At 39.5% G+C, this 11,584-nt stretch overlaps 1 long non-coding RNA gene across 1 annotated transcript; it reads left to right on the top strand.

The window, feature by feature from the left end:
* The first annotated feature begins 10,514 nt into the window (after nt 1–10,514).
* LOC141366339 (uncharacterized) lies at nt 10,515–11,221 on the top strand. Its single transcript, XR_012371356.1, has 2 exons — nt 10,515–10,713; nt 10,955–11,221. It is a non-coding gene; the product is annotated as an uncharacterized lncRNA (long non-coding RNA).
* The last annotated feature ends 363 nt before the right edge of the window (nt 11,222–11,584 follow it).

Genomic DNA, 11,584 nt, shown 5'->3' with positions numbered 1-11,584 from the left:
ACAATTGTACCTTATATTTTGTACATTTAACCAGATTGCTTAAAATGTTTATTCATCTCAGTCTGTCTCTCTTGTACTTTCTCAACAAAATATTTTATGTTCAATAAATCACCAAAACAATTTCCTTTACTTTATCTGTTTACTGTTTACTTACAGTTGACTTAGTGCATCTGACACCTGGGGCCTATACCATGAAGCTGGTTTAGTTGGTTAGCCAGCTTTGTTTAGGATTAGTTTGTGCAAATCCTGGGTTTTGGGTACCATGAAAATAGCTTTTACCAACAAGGCCTGCACCTTGGCTTGGTTTTGTCAACCTGAAACTAATCCTGTAACCCTGAGTTTGTTTAACCATTTTCATGGTACGGGCCCCTGCATTCTTCAAGTAAAAATGAAAATCACTGCAAAAATAAATCAAAACTATAAATATCAAACTCAAATCCTATACTGCGGTGCAAAAAGGTCAATATAAAACAAAGCAATGTCACTTTATTTTTAAGAAATTCTCAATGATAAAATAAATGAATGGGAAACTGAAATCACATTATTTTGAAATGTTTTAACTAATCTAGGACTGTCCCTAACAATTATTTTGCTAATTGATAATGAAGTAATTTGATATTTTTGGTAATAAAATAATAACCTTTAACATTACATAATAATGACAATGCAATAATAATTCGTCCAAATAAAGTATCAAAACTAGTAAACACATTTATATAGCCTAAAAAAACAGAATTATGTACTATAACAAATGCCTACAGGGGGCGGTAAATTACCCACTTCAGTTACTTTAATTTTAAATGGATGCTTTTAGCCAAACAACGTTTAAATCCATTTAAATCTTTAATATTAGTCCAATTCTTTACAGTAGAAATTATACAGTCACTGTTATTATGGAGCAAGATTTAAAAAGCAAACGCAGTAAAAGACAGAATATAATGCATTTAATTTATGACGTATGCAGTCTACAAATGCAACCTCTGGATGCAGCATTTTGTATAAGAAACGGCCAGCATTTGACCTCCCCGAGAAATCTCGTGACATAATTAATTTCGCGATACATATTTAATCGCACGAGATCTCGTCACACCCCTATATTGTGCGCACACACACACACACACACATTACCTTTTTAAGCCCAACTGCAGCAAATGGGGAACGGGGTACAGAGAGTGAGGCAGAGCAATGCCATTGAGTAGAGCGGTGCTGAGGCAGAGGGGAGGAGGAGAGGGACGGCAATGTTACGTTGTAGGTTCAGTAGACTTGTTATTCTCTGCTTTTCTACAATGATTAGCTGAAACTGCTTCACCACGCTGCTGAATCGTGTTGTCAGACAGGAGTACCGCACGTGCATATTTGCCACAGAACTCACATGTCCGTAGTTTAGAGGTGCAAGTCCTACCAGCGTACTATGTCGTCAAATTGCGCACTTGCTACGCAAACGCGTACATTGGCAGGTTTGTGTCACGTGGGGCGGTGTGCTGGCTACATGCGGAAATGAAAGCAGACAAGCGCTCCAGCCCAATATTACACGTTAAAGGCAGGTCAAAACAGACATTCATGCATAACAATTTTAACCCGTTTGCGTTCATCCTACCAGGAGGGAAAATAATTTTCCAGGACAACGCAAGCGTTTCCAGGACATTTGACGTTTCCCCCCACTTTTTATGTGTTTTCCAGTACTGGAAAATTGGTCTTATATTTTCCAGGTTTTCCAGGTTTTCCAGGACGCGTGGGAACCCTGTTAAAGTCAACAAACAGTCACAAAACCAACTGTAAAGTGTTCGTGGTTGTCAACTATAATGCACACTTTTTTAGATGTTTCATATTTATTCAAATAAACTGTTAAATACTATTGAAGATAGAAACGTGTACAGTTTAGAGATGGTCCCTAAATTCACGAACATCAGACTTTATTTATTTATTAAGTCTATCGACAATTAGCTACGCGTGGTAACGGCGAAGACTCCATATGCATCAGCAGTCCACTTCAAAATAAATGAAATATTATGGACAGGATATTACATTATTGCATTTGGATTATTATGTCTGGATAGCGAGAAAACAACTTTTGTTATCTCGAGATCATGAGAAAACAACCAGCAAAAATAAAAATATGGATGACCTCTCTCGGGTTTTTGTATTTCTGTGGATGATTTGCTCTCTGTCTTCTTAAAGTGCTAACAACTTAGCAAACATTTTTAGAACTACAGTGATTGTCTAATGAGTAATGTACCCGATGAGATCTAATATAAATAACACCAAATTTGCTGTTGTTGGCACACTTTGTCGACAAAAAATAAAAAACAATGTTTTTTAAAAAAAAGTCAGAGTTGGAAGGGAGGCTGCAAAAGCTGTTCAAAATTGCAAACATGGATTCAAAGCTTCAGCATGTAAATCATATAGAATATTAAGAAGTTTTGTCACACTCTAAATCTTGTTATAAAGTCTATTTTCCATTATAATCACTTATATTATTTGATACTAATCTATAACACATCACATTTCTAAAACCATATAAATTGTGCCCCCCATGCCCCCTTTTTGGTTTGGGCCACTGCCCCTCAAAATGTCTGTGCACGGCCCTGAAAGAGACCCTAATAGTTTCCATTACAACCAATAAAATTTCCATTATAACCATTATATTTATAATTATAATTTAATGATTTCAATCAGTTTATAAAATCTGAAGAATTTATGTGATGTTTTTATTGTTTTTCTAGCAGAGTATTAATAAACAATTGACCTTAATGTAGTTAATTTTTTAGTCAGATATCAGTTACTAATATGATTTTTTTCTTTATTCTTTTATAGGCTTCAAGTTCCTATAGGACATTTGTTTTCAGGCTACAGAACTGGTAATTTTATCAGACATTACATCTATTTATTTTGTGTTCTCTTTTGAATGCCAGAAACATTGCAGACTTCATTGACCCAGGCTCCTGGACAGAGAAAACAGGAAAAGACCTTGAGGTTGGTTTTGAATAATGAAGTTGTATAAAGCTTTTTTTAAGTATATAGTAGGTGTCTCCGACTATGCTCCTGGAAAGCTACCCTCCTGCAGACTTCAGTTCCAACCCAGCTCCAACACACCTGTCTGTTATTATCAAACAACACTGAACACCTTTATAAGCTGCTTCAGTAGTGCTTCATTGGGGTTGGAGCTAAAATCTCCTGGACCGTAGCTCACCAGGAGCAGGGTTGGAGACCCCTGGTATATATTTATGCATGTTTAAACAGTTTAAAACCAACTGTGAATGCACTTTTCTTTTTCCAGTGTTTTTCTCAACACTGCAGTGGGAATTCTTGTGGTGTCTACATGCTGATGGTAAGAATGTTTAATTCATCAAAGCTGTTAGACAGTAAAATCAAAGTCTTACAGTATTGTTTGTATTTCACAGTATGCTCTCAGCATCTGCACATCATGTCCTTTAACATTTACAGGTGAGGTGGATTTTCACATAATTATGCTTTCAAACTATGCTGTGCGCGCATTTTTATTTTTGTGCGTTTTAGGAGGAGGTGTCATTGATTCGCCAGTGGTGGTGCATTCAGCTAATTGAAAAGTTTTGCCTAGAAGGGTATGATAGGTTTTCTAATAATAATAATAATTTCAGTGTCTTGGCTGTATTAAGTCACTGTGGTTAAAGTTAAACTAGAAAGCTATTACATTAATAGATGGCATCTATGTTTGCATATATTTCAAAGGCATGGACAGAGGTTTGCATACTGGACTAAAGAATCATCCCAACTCCTTCAGGGAACACTTCAGCCTGTCTTTAGAGTTTTGAAATTCACCACCACCAAACTGTTGCCCAGCAGAAGAGTTGTGGTTGAACAGGACATTAATAAGGTAAAGACTTTAGTGGTCATATCCAACAGTTAAATGCGTGCCGCTATTGTGCCATTATAATTTTGTATATTTGATTTACAACTTGTGTCTTCACCAGGTGCAGCAGCCAACCATTCTGAGAGACCTGTATACAGCGTGGAACTGGAAACACAGTCACAGAGACTTATTCTGTGGGGAGGTGACAGAGCCTGCTTTTCTGCAAATGACCAACAAAATGCCATCATGTGTGAAGAATTCCCTGTGATTGAGGGAGGGAGAGAGAGAGGGAGTGATTGAGGGAGAGAGGGAGTGATTGATTGATTGAGGGAGGGAGTGATGAGGGAGGGAGGACACAAATTATTTAAATTGATAACCTGCGCGAGGGCGTGGATGTACTGAATAGCTATTTATTTAAAAAATTTAAATTAATTTTAGTTTAAATGTACTTAAATTAAAAAACTATACATCATTAAAAAGTTTTTTTATTTAAGATTTTGTTTTTGACCTTTATTTTAATCTGAGAATCCTAGTAACAGTAATTTCTTCATTTTTGTCAGGCGTTATGAAAATGAAAAACGGTACATACCTTTAATTTGAAATATAACCCTCAGCCGCACTCATTGATAAAAATACTCCTCCGTGATCGTCATGAAAGCACTCGATAAAACAACATCTTTCGGGGCTTTTAATTCAAAGTATGCATATTTGGAGAAATATTACTTCAATTTTATATGTTTACTTCAAATTTCTGCAAGGGGGTAATATTTCACCAATTTTTATTCCAAAAATGGCGATATGAGCAAGTTTGAGTCTGCAGTCCTTCACACTCAGTTTGTTTCATTCATACGTGAAGCCGGAGGGCGCTAAAGTCTGAAAGTGTCAATATGAAACTTTCATAAAAAGGATAAGACGTCAGAGCTCACTCAGCAGCAGCTGTCAGTCAGACGTGAACTTGAACAGTGACCTGCAACGAGCGATCGCTGTTTTTATAATAACATGCAAATAAAGATGTTTTGATGTTTTGAAACATGGAGACAATAAACACGATTAAGATTATATATGGTTTGTCTGTATTTTTAACGTTATGTCTGTTATTTTCATAACAGTACTGTATATTATAATGCTATGCTAAGCTAACAGCATAAATAGCATAAAACTGTTTATTTTCGGTCTTATTTTATGATCCAAAGCCACATCAGATCACCCATGATTGTTTAAGCACTCGACTTTTGATGTTATAATGTGAGTTTTATTATAAATGCTTTTATTTGTAGTGTTTTGATGGTATGCTAAGCTAACGTACTAGCTGTTCTGTAAACATCTGCTGTCTGGAGATATGAGATATATGTTTCTAGGAATAATTTCGACTGGTAAAGCTTCTTTAAGGTAAGTTTCTTTTTGTAAGAAAGGACTTTAATAAAAAGAAAGTGAATTGAGACAAAAGGAGGAAATAAAACACTAAATAGAAATTATGAGCAATTATTAATAATAATAATAATAAAATAAACATTTAGACAGCCATATCCCGGATTAAAAGTTGTTAATGACTCATCCGGATGCTTATTTAATGAGTCTGTTTAAAATCCGGAGCAATAGGACAATAAACTGAAAGGATGTTGTGAGATATAAATAAACAAACATTAGCTTAGCATTTTTGCTGTTTTCTCTAAATAAATTTACATGACATGGGTCTAAAAAACATTTCATAAAATACAGAGTTTTAGAGGTATCATCTTCAGATTTAAAACAGAACATGGTCAGACCTGTGGCTTTAACTGCAGAGCATTTCTAGATTGCTCCAAGGCCATTTTCATTTAGTTTTTCATAACAATATTTCATAAATGTTTGGTGGAGTTAATAAACAAGTATAATTTAAGCTCTCTATAACAACTTTTTTCATTATGACAGTAACTAATGTTCACCTCTTAATAAACTTCCAAGTGTCTGCTTTCAAATGAGACCAAACTTATGCTTTTAGTGCAAAGACTTCATAAACTGTATCTATTTTAGTTTGGCTATGACATTTTTTGTGGGGGGGTTCAGAAAATGAAAAAAGGTTAACAGGTTAATAAATAAATCAGTTTTGTCCTGTGTTTTTGTAATCTATTTTTCTTAAATACAGACACTTGTAAAAATATGCTGCAATAAGAAGAACATTTTCAGAACATATCTTTAGAAAATGAAATATTAAATGTAAAGAAACACACACATCTGTATTTTCCAAATGATGTCTAACATATGTAAACTATATAGTTTAATTTTACAACATTTTCTCATACGTTTTATTTTATGTCAAAAATGTGATTGCGTAGGACAAAAATACCACAAAAACAAGTCAGAGTAAGCAAACTTGCACACAAAAAAGACATTACATGAGCAATATTATAAATTGTTGAAAGGCAGACATAGTTGTAAATAGTAAGACTTGAAAATAAAGCGCTATGACAAGGGTAAGAAAAGCGTTAATATCCGAAACTGCCGTAAATCGTTTTGCCGTCCTTTAGAGAGGAAGTGACGTCATTTTGCACATGCGCGGACCGATCGGGTTGCTGTACGGATCGAGTAGCCACACTGCCGGGAAGTTTTGTTTACTTCCTGTGGACAGCGCGCTACACAACGTGGTTTTAGAGAGTGCACGTGCAGTGGGGAGTGTGGCCATCTAGCACAGAAAACAACAAAATAGTGAGTTATAGTGAAGCTAAAAGCTTTTGAGTGTTTTTGTTATTTGGATGGGTGTGTATTTTGCTGATTGACAGCGATTTCTGTTGGGATACATCTCGTGTGGTGTGTAAAAAGCACGAAATTGATTCTCAAAGAAGCGTAAGTGTTTACATATAATCAGTATACAAAGAGTTTTGAGACAATTTCGTGTATAATGTCATGTGGACCAGTGATATTGAAACACAGCTATTCTGTTTAATTAAGAAGGGAGAAGGTGCTTCGTAAGCCTTCTGTGTGTTTCCTGGGGAGTGTGAAGCATCAGAGTAAGTGTTGTTTACCTTAAATCATTTCACAAAAGGGGTTCATGTGTCATGTACATGCATGTTTTATTGAAATGAGTGCAATTATAGTGTTGCTTTAATGTCATGTGTTCCAAATGTAAAAGGAAAGTTCTGTATTCTGTTTCTTTTATATATGCAGAGAAAGAACGAGTCTGTCATATGCTGTGATTGTGTGTGCATGTGTCAGAGGGGTGATAAAAAGTAAGTTTGAGACATTGGGCCCTATTTTACAATCTGAAACGCAAGTCCGAAGCGCAAAGCACAAGTGACTTTGTGGGCGGATCTTGGGCGCTGTTGCTATTTTCCCGGCGGGAGAAATAAGTCTTGCGCCGGGCGCAAATCAATAAGGGGTTGGTCTGAAGTAGGTTCATTATTCATAGGTGTGGTTTGGGCGTAACGTTAAATAAACCAATCAGAACGCTATCCAACATTCCCTTTAAACGCAAGGGCGCAAGTTCCATGGCGGGTTGCTATTATTATGACGGATTTGACAGGCGCACGCCAGGAGCGGTTCACAGCCGAGGAGACAGACGTTCTTGTAAGAGCAGTCAAAGACAGAGAAGTTGTTTTGTATGGGGAAAGGAGAAACCCGCCCAAATCAGCGTCGGTTAAACAGGCGTGAGAGGAAATAGCCGCAATTGTCTCATCAGCTGCGCCAAGCACTACAATGTCAGGAGACGGGGGAATCCCAAGCTTGCCAGCATAAATCGGGCACGCCGGGCACACAGGAGGACATCGCTGCGTCCACCCTCACTGCTGAAAGGGTTTGGGGGCTTTGAAATCGGACACAAGAAACGCAAGCAAGGTCCAACCCCAAAGTACACTTACAAATCAAGTTCACATACATGAAGGTTTCTTATGAAAACATTTTAATTATTATTTAGATAAAATAAACGTAATACAGCCACACAACAAACTTATGAAAATATTTTAATCGTTATTTGGATGATAATTGTTTAACGCTGCCACACAAAATAAATAAAAACTATCACCACAATGCTCACCACAATGATTTCCCTTATCTCATGTATTAATATTTTTTATTGTAACAATTTATCATTTAATGATTTCCCTTATCTTATATTTATAACAATTTATGATTCGCAAAAATAACTGTTGCATCTGTGTAGATTAGATAAGCAATGCGCGTTGTGCATGCTATACATTATGGTCAAGCATGCGCCCTTAAAATAGCATAATGAACTACGCGCAACCCGGCAATGACTTTAGACTAGTTTTTTTGGTTAGTAGCCCAATTGTTTTTTGAAACTGCAAAATAGCATAAGAGATGGTTTGCGCCGGAGCACGCCTCCTTTTTTGCGCTGAACCGCCCAGGGAGCGCAAGTTCATTCCCTAGTTTGCCGACATGGCAATTTTTTAATTTGCGACAAATTGTCTGCGATGTCGCGTTTATAAATCAAGATTTTAGTAACTTAGTAGTTAAAGTAACAGCTGGTTGGATTAACTCTTTCCCCGCCATTGACGAGATATCTCGTCAATTAAGAGAAAACGCTTCCCCGCCAATGACGAGATTTTCCGTCTTTCCGCAATACCGCTTTTATCCAACTTATACAACCCGGAAGTATTGCCCTCTGACAAGCTGCTGCATGTCCGTGTCTGTTTTAAAGATCGCTCTGAATGGGATCTCTATGAAAAGTCCGTCACAAAAATGGAATTATGTCTGCTTTTTGTTCAAAATGTGGTGTTTTTGCAGAAACCTACCCATATTCAAAAGCTGATTACAAAAGAACTGCTCAAGGTAGGATGAAATGGGTTGTTTTGTTTGAAAGCAGAGGGTCTGTTCTTTCATTTGGTATATTGTATGTTTATATATCTGAAGAAGAACATTTTCTGGAAGGCATTAAACTTTTGTGAAAATCATGAAAAACGCTGGCGCTGGCTGGCAACTTTTTTTTAAATGCTGGCGGTGAAAGAGTTAAACACAAGGTTATTGGGTCATGTTTAGTCACTATTTTAATAGTCTTTGGGGTGGTTTCCTGGACAGAGATTAGGACTACTAGACCTTAGTTTAATTAGAAAATATAATAAGTTTAAACAAACATGCCTTACTAAAAACATTACTTGTGTGCATTTTGAGGCCAAACAAAGGGCACTGATGTATTTTTAATATGTCAGTGCAAGATGTTTTCAGTTTGGACAGCTCTTATATTTATTTTAGTCTAGGACTAGTCTAATCCCTGTCTGGGAAACCGCCCATATATGTCTGACAACAGAACAGATAATATGTGAAAATAGCATTCAGTTGTGTTTAAATACAATAAAACAGATGTCACAGGTGACGTTTTAAATGAACGACGGGCGGAACCCGGCTTCCACATCTTATTTGGACGACGGGCGGAATCCGGCTTCCACACTTCATATCCGGGGTTTCCCCAAAGGCAAAATTAAGCCTGATCACGCTCAGGTGGGGCAAATTAACACAGCGGTTGCTAATAGGCTAACGAGGAGAAGAGTCAGGGTATAAAGACACCTTTGCAGACATTAAACGGGGTGTGTGGTATATGTTGTGTACGTTGTGTTGCTGCTTTGCAGACGGACCACGCTGGTCGGATCGCTCTCCTGGGGAAGAAAGTAAGAGACAGTCAGCGGACGAAGGGGTATTGTGGAGTTTACGTGAGAAGGAGTGGACACAGAGCCATCGAGAGCACCGTGAACAGAGGTTATTGGCAACCAAGCGTGAGTAACCGCTGAGATACTTCTCTGCAAATGTCTTGTATGAAGAATTATCCTGGTGTGTGTTCTTGTGTTTCATGAGGTCCCTGGCCCCACTGGAGAGGAGAGCGTGGGTGAGCCGCGGTTGACCAGAAGCACGGACGAAGCACCGCCCGCCAGTAAGCCAGTGGCCCTGTGGGAAAGAGGAAGTGCAGGTGAGCCAGGGAAGTGATAACCGACACACCGGGCCTGTGAATACCATACATCTCTCCCTCCCTTGTGATCCAGTTGTGCCCAACCGATCTCTCGAGGTCGTCGTGGTCAGGTGGCAAGGACGATCTAAAATTCACGTGACGTGGTATAAGAGTGCTGTGGGTGAGTTTCACTGATTGATGGTGTTTACGCTTGACTTGCTGTGCGTATGCTGTGCTTGTAGCGTTCGAACTGCCCAGCCTCCGACGAGACACGAGATGGTGACAACTGTTGCGGCCTGAATCCTATAGAGAAAGAGAGAAAAGCAAGCCTTGCGCCCGGGGCGTGACAACGAGAGCTTCGCCTTCTACCTACCTGAACCAGTGGAGCTCCGTGTGGGAACGAGGATCCCCCGGCACTGTGAGTAACTCAGCCTGTGAAATACCCTGTTCTGTGCTTATAGCAACAACCTACCTGAACCAGTGGAGCTCCGTGTGGGAGCGAGGATCCCCCGGCACTGTGAGTAACGCATCCTGTGGAATAACTTGTTCTGTGCTTATAGCAACTACCTACTTGAACCAGTGGAGCTCCGGGTGGGAGCGAGGATCCCCCGGCACTGTGAGTAACGCAGCCTGTGGAATAACCTGTTCTGTGCTTGTAGCAACTATCTACCTGAACCCGTGGAGCTCTGTGTGGGAACGAGGATCCCCCGGCACTGTGAGTAACGCAGCCTGTGAAATAACCTGTTCTGTGCTTGTAGCAACTACCTACCTGAATCAGTGGAGCTCTGTGTGTGAACGAGGATCCCCCGGCACTGTGAGTAACGCAGCCTGTGAAATAACCTGTTCTGTGCTTATAGCAACAACCTACCTGAACCAGTGGAGCTCCGTGTGGGAACGAGGATCCCCCGGCACTGTGAGTAACGCAACCTGTGGAATAACCTGTTCTGTGCTTGTAGCGACTGCCTACCTGAATCAGTGGAGCTCTGTGTGGGAGCGAGGATCCCCCGGCACTGTGAGTAGCGCAGCCTGTGAAATAACCTGTTCTGTGCTTGTAGCAACTATCTACCTGAACCAGTGGAGCTCTGTGTGGGAACGAGGATCCCCCGGCACTGTGAGTAACGCAACCTGTGGAATAATCTGTTCTGTGCTTGAAGCAACTACCTACCTGAACCAGTGAAGCTCCGTGTGAGAACGAGGATCCCCCGGCACTGTGAGTAACGCAACCTGTGGAATAATCTGTTCTATGCTTGCAGCAACTACCTACCTGAACCAGTGAGGCCCTGTGTGGGAACGAGGATCCCCCAGTGCTGCGAGCATCAGTGGAGTGTTTGCCCTGGTCTGACTGTGTTCGATTCTGCCTCCAGGAGAAGCGGAGCGCGCCACGGGTTGTTGGGCCAGAGCCCCGGCCCCCAGTCTTTTCCCCAAGTGGCCCTGGAGGCAAAGAAGAGCCACATTAGTTTTAAAGTTCCCTTTTTCCCTTTCCCCTTTTTAAATATTTAATAAAGCTTGTTTTAATTATAGTATACTCGTCTGTCTGGTCATTGGGGTGGTCTTGGGAAACTCCTCGAGGTGGAAGAGTTAAGAGGGGTGTGGCCCAGTAGCATATTCGGGTCCGCCCCCGGGGTGTGACACAAACAATGACTGTCAGATCAGACAGAGAGTAGAAAAACAGATTATCCAACAGATTAAATAGCTAATAAAAAAAGAACACTGTATTAGTAATAAAAAATAGTCGTTAGAGTAGTCGACTAATCGGAAAAATAATCGCTAGATTAGTCGACAGAAGAAATAGACGTTAGTTGCAGCTCTAATCAGCTTATTTGGAAGTTATTTACTGTGATGTAACACTCATGTTTAAGTGTAAGAGAAAGTGTTATGTTGTG

Source organism: Misgurnus anguillicaudatus, chromosome 2 (assembly GCF_027580225.2).
Source record: "Misgurnus anguillicaudatus chromosome 2, ASM2758022v2, whole genome shotgun sequence".
In the NCBI taxonomy this organism is placed as follows: Eukaryota; Metazoa; Chordata; class Actinopteri; order Cypriniformes; family Cobitidae; genus Misgurnus; species Misgurnus anguillicaudatus.
The sequence above is the reverse complement of the archived record's forward strand: the minus strand, read 5'-3'. Positions and strand labels throughout refer to the sequence as shown.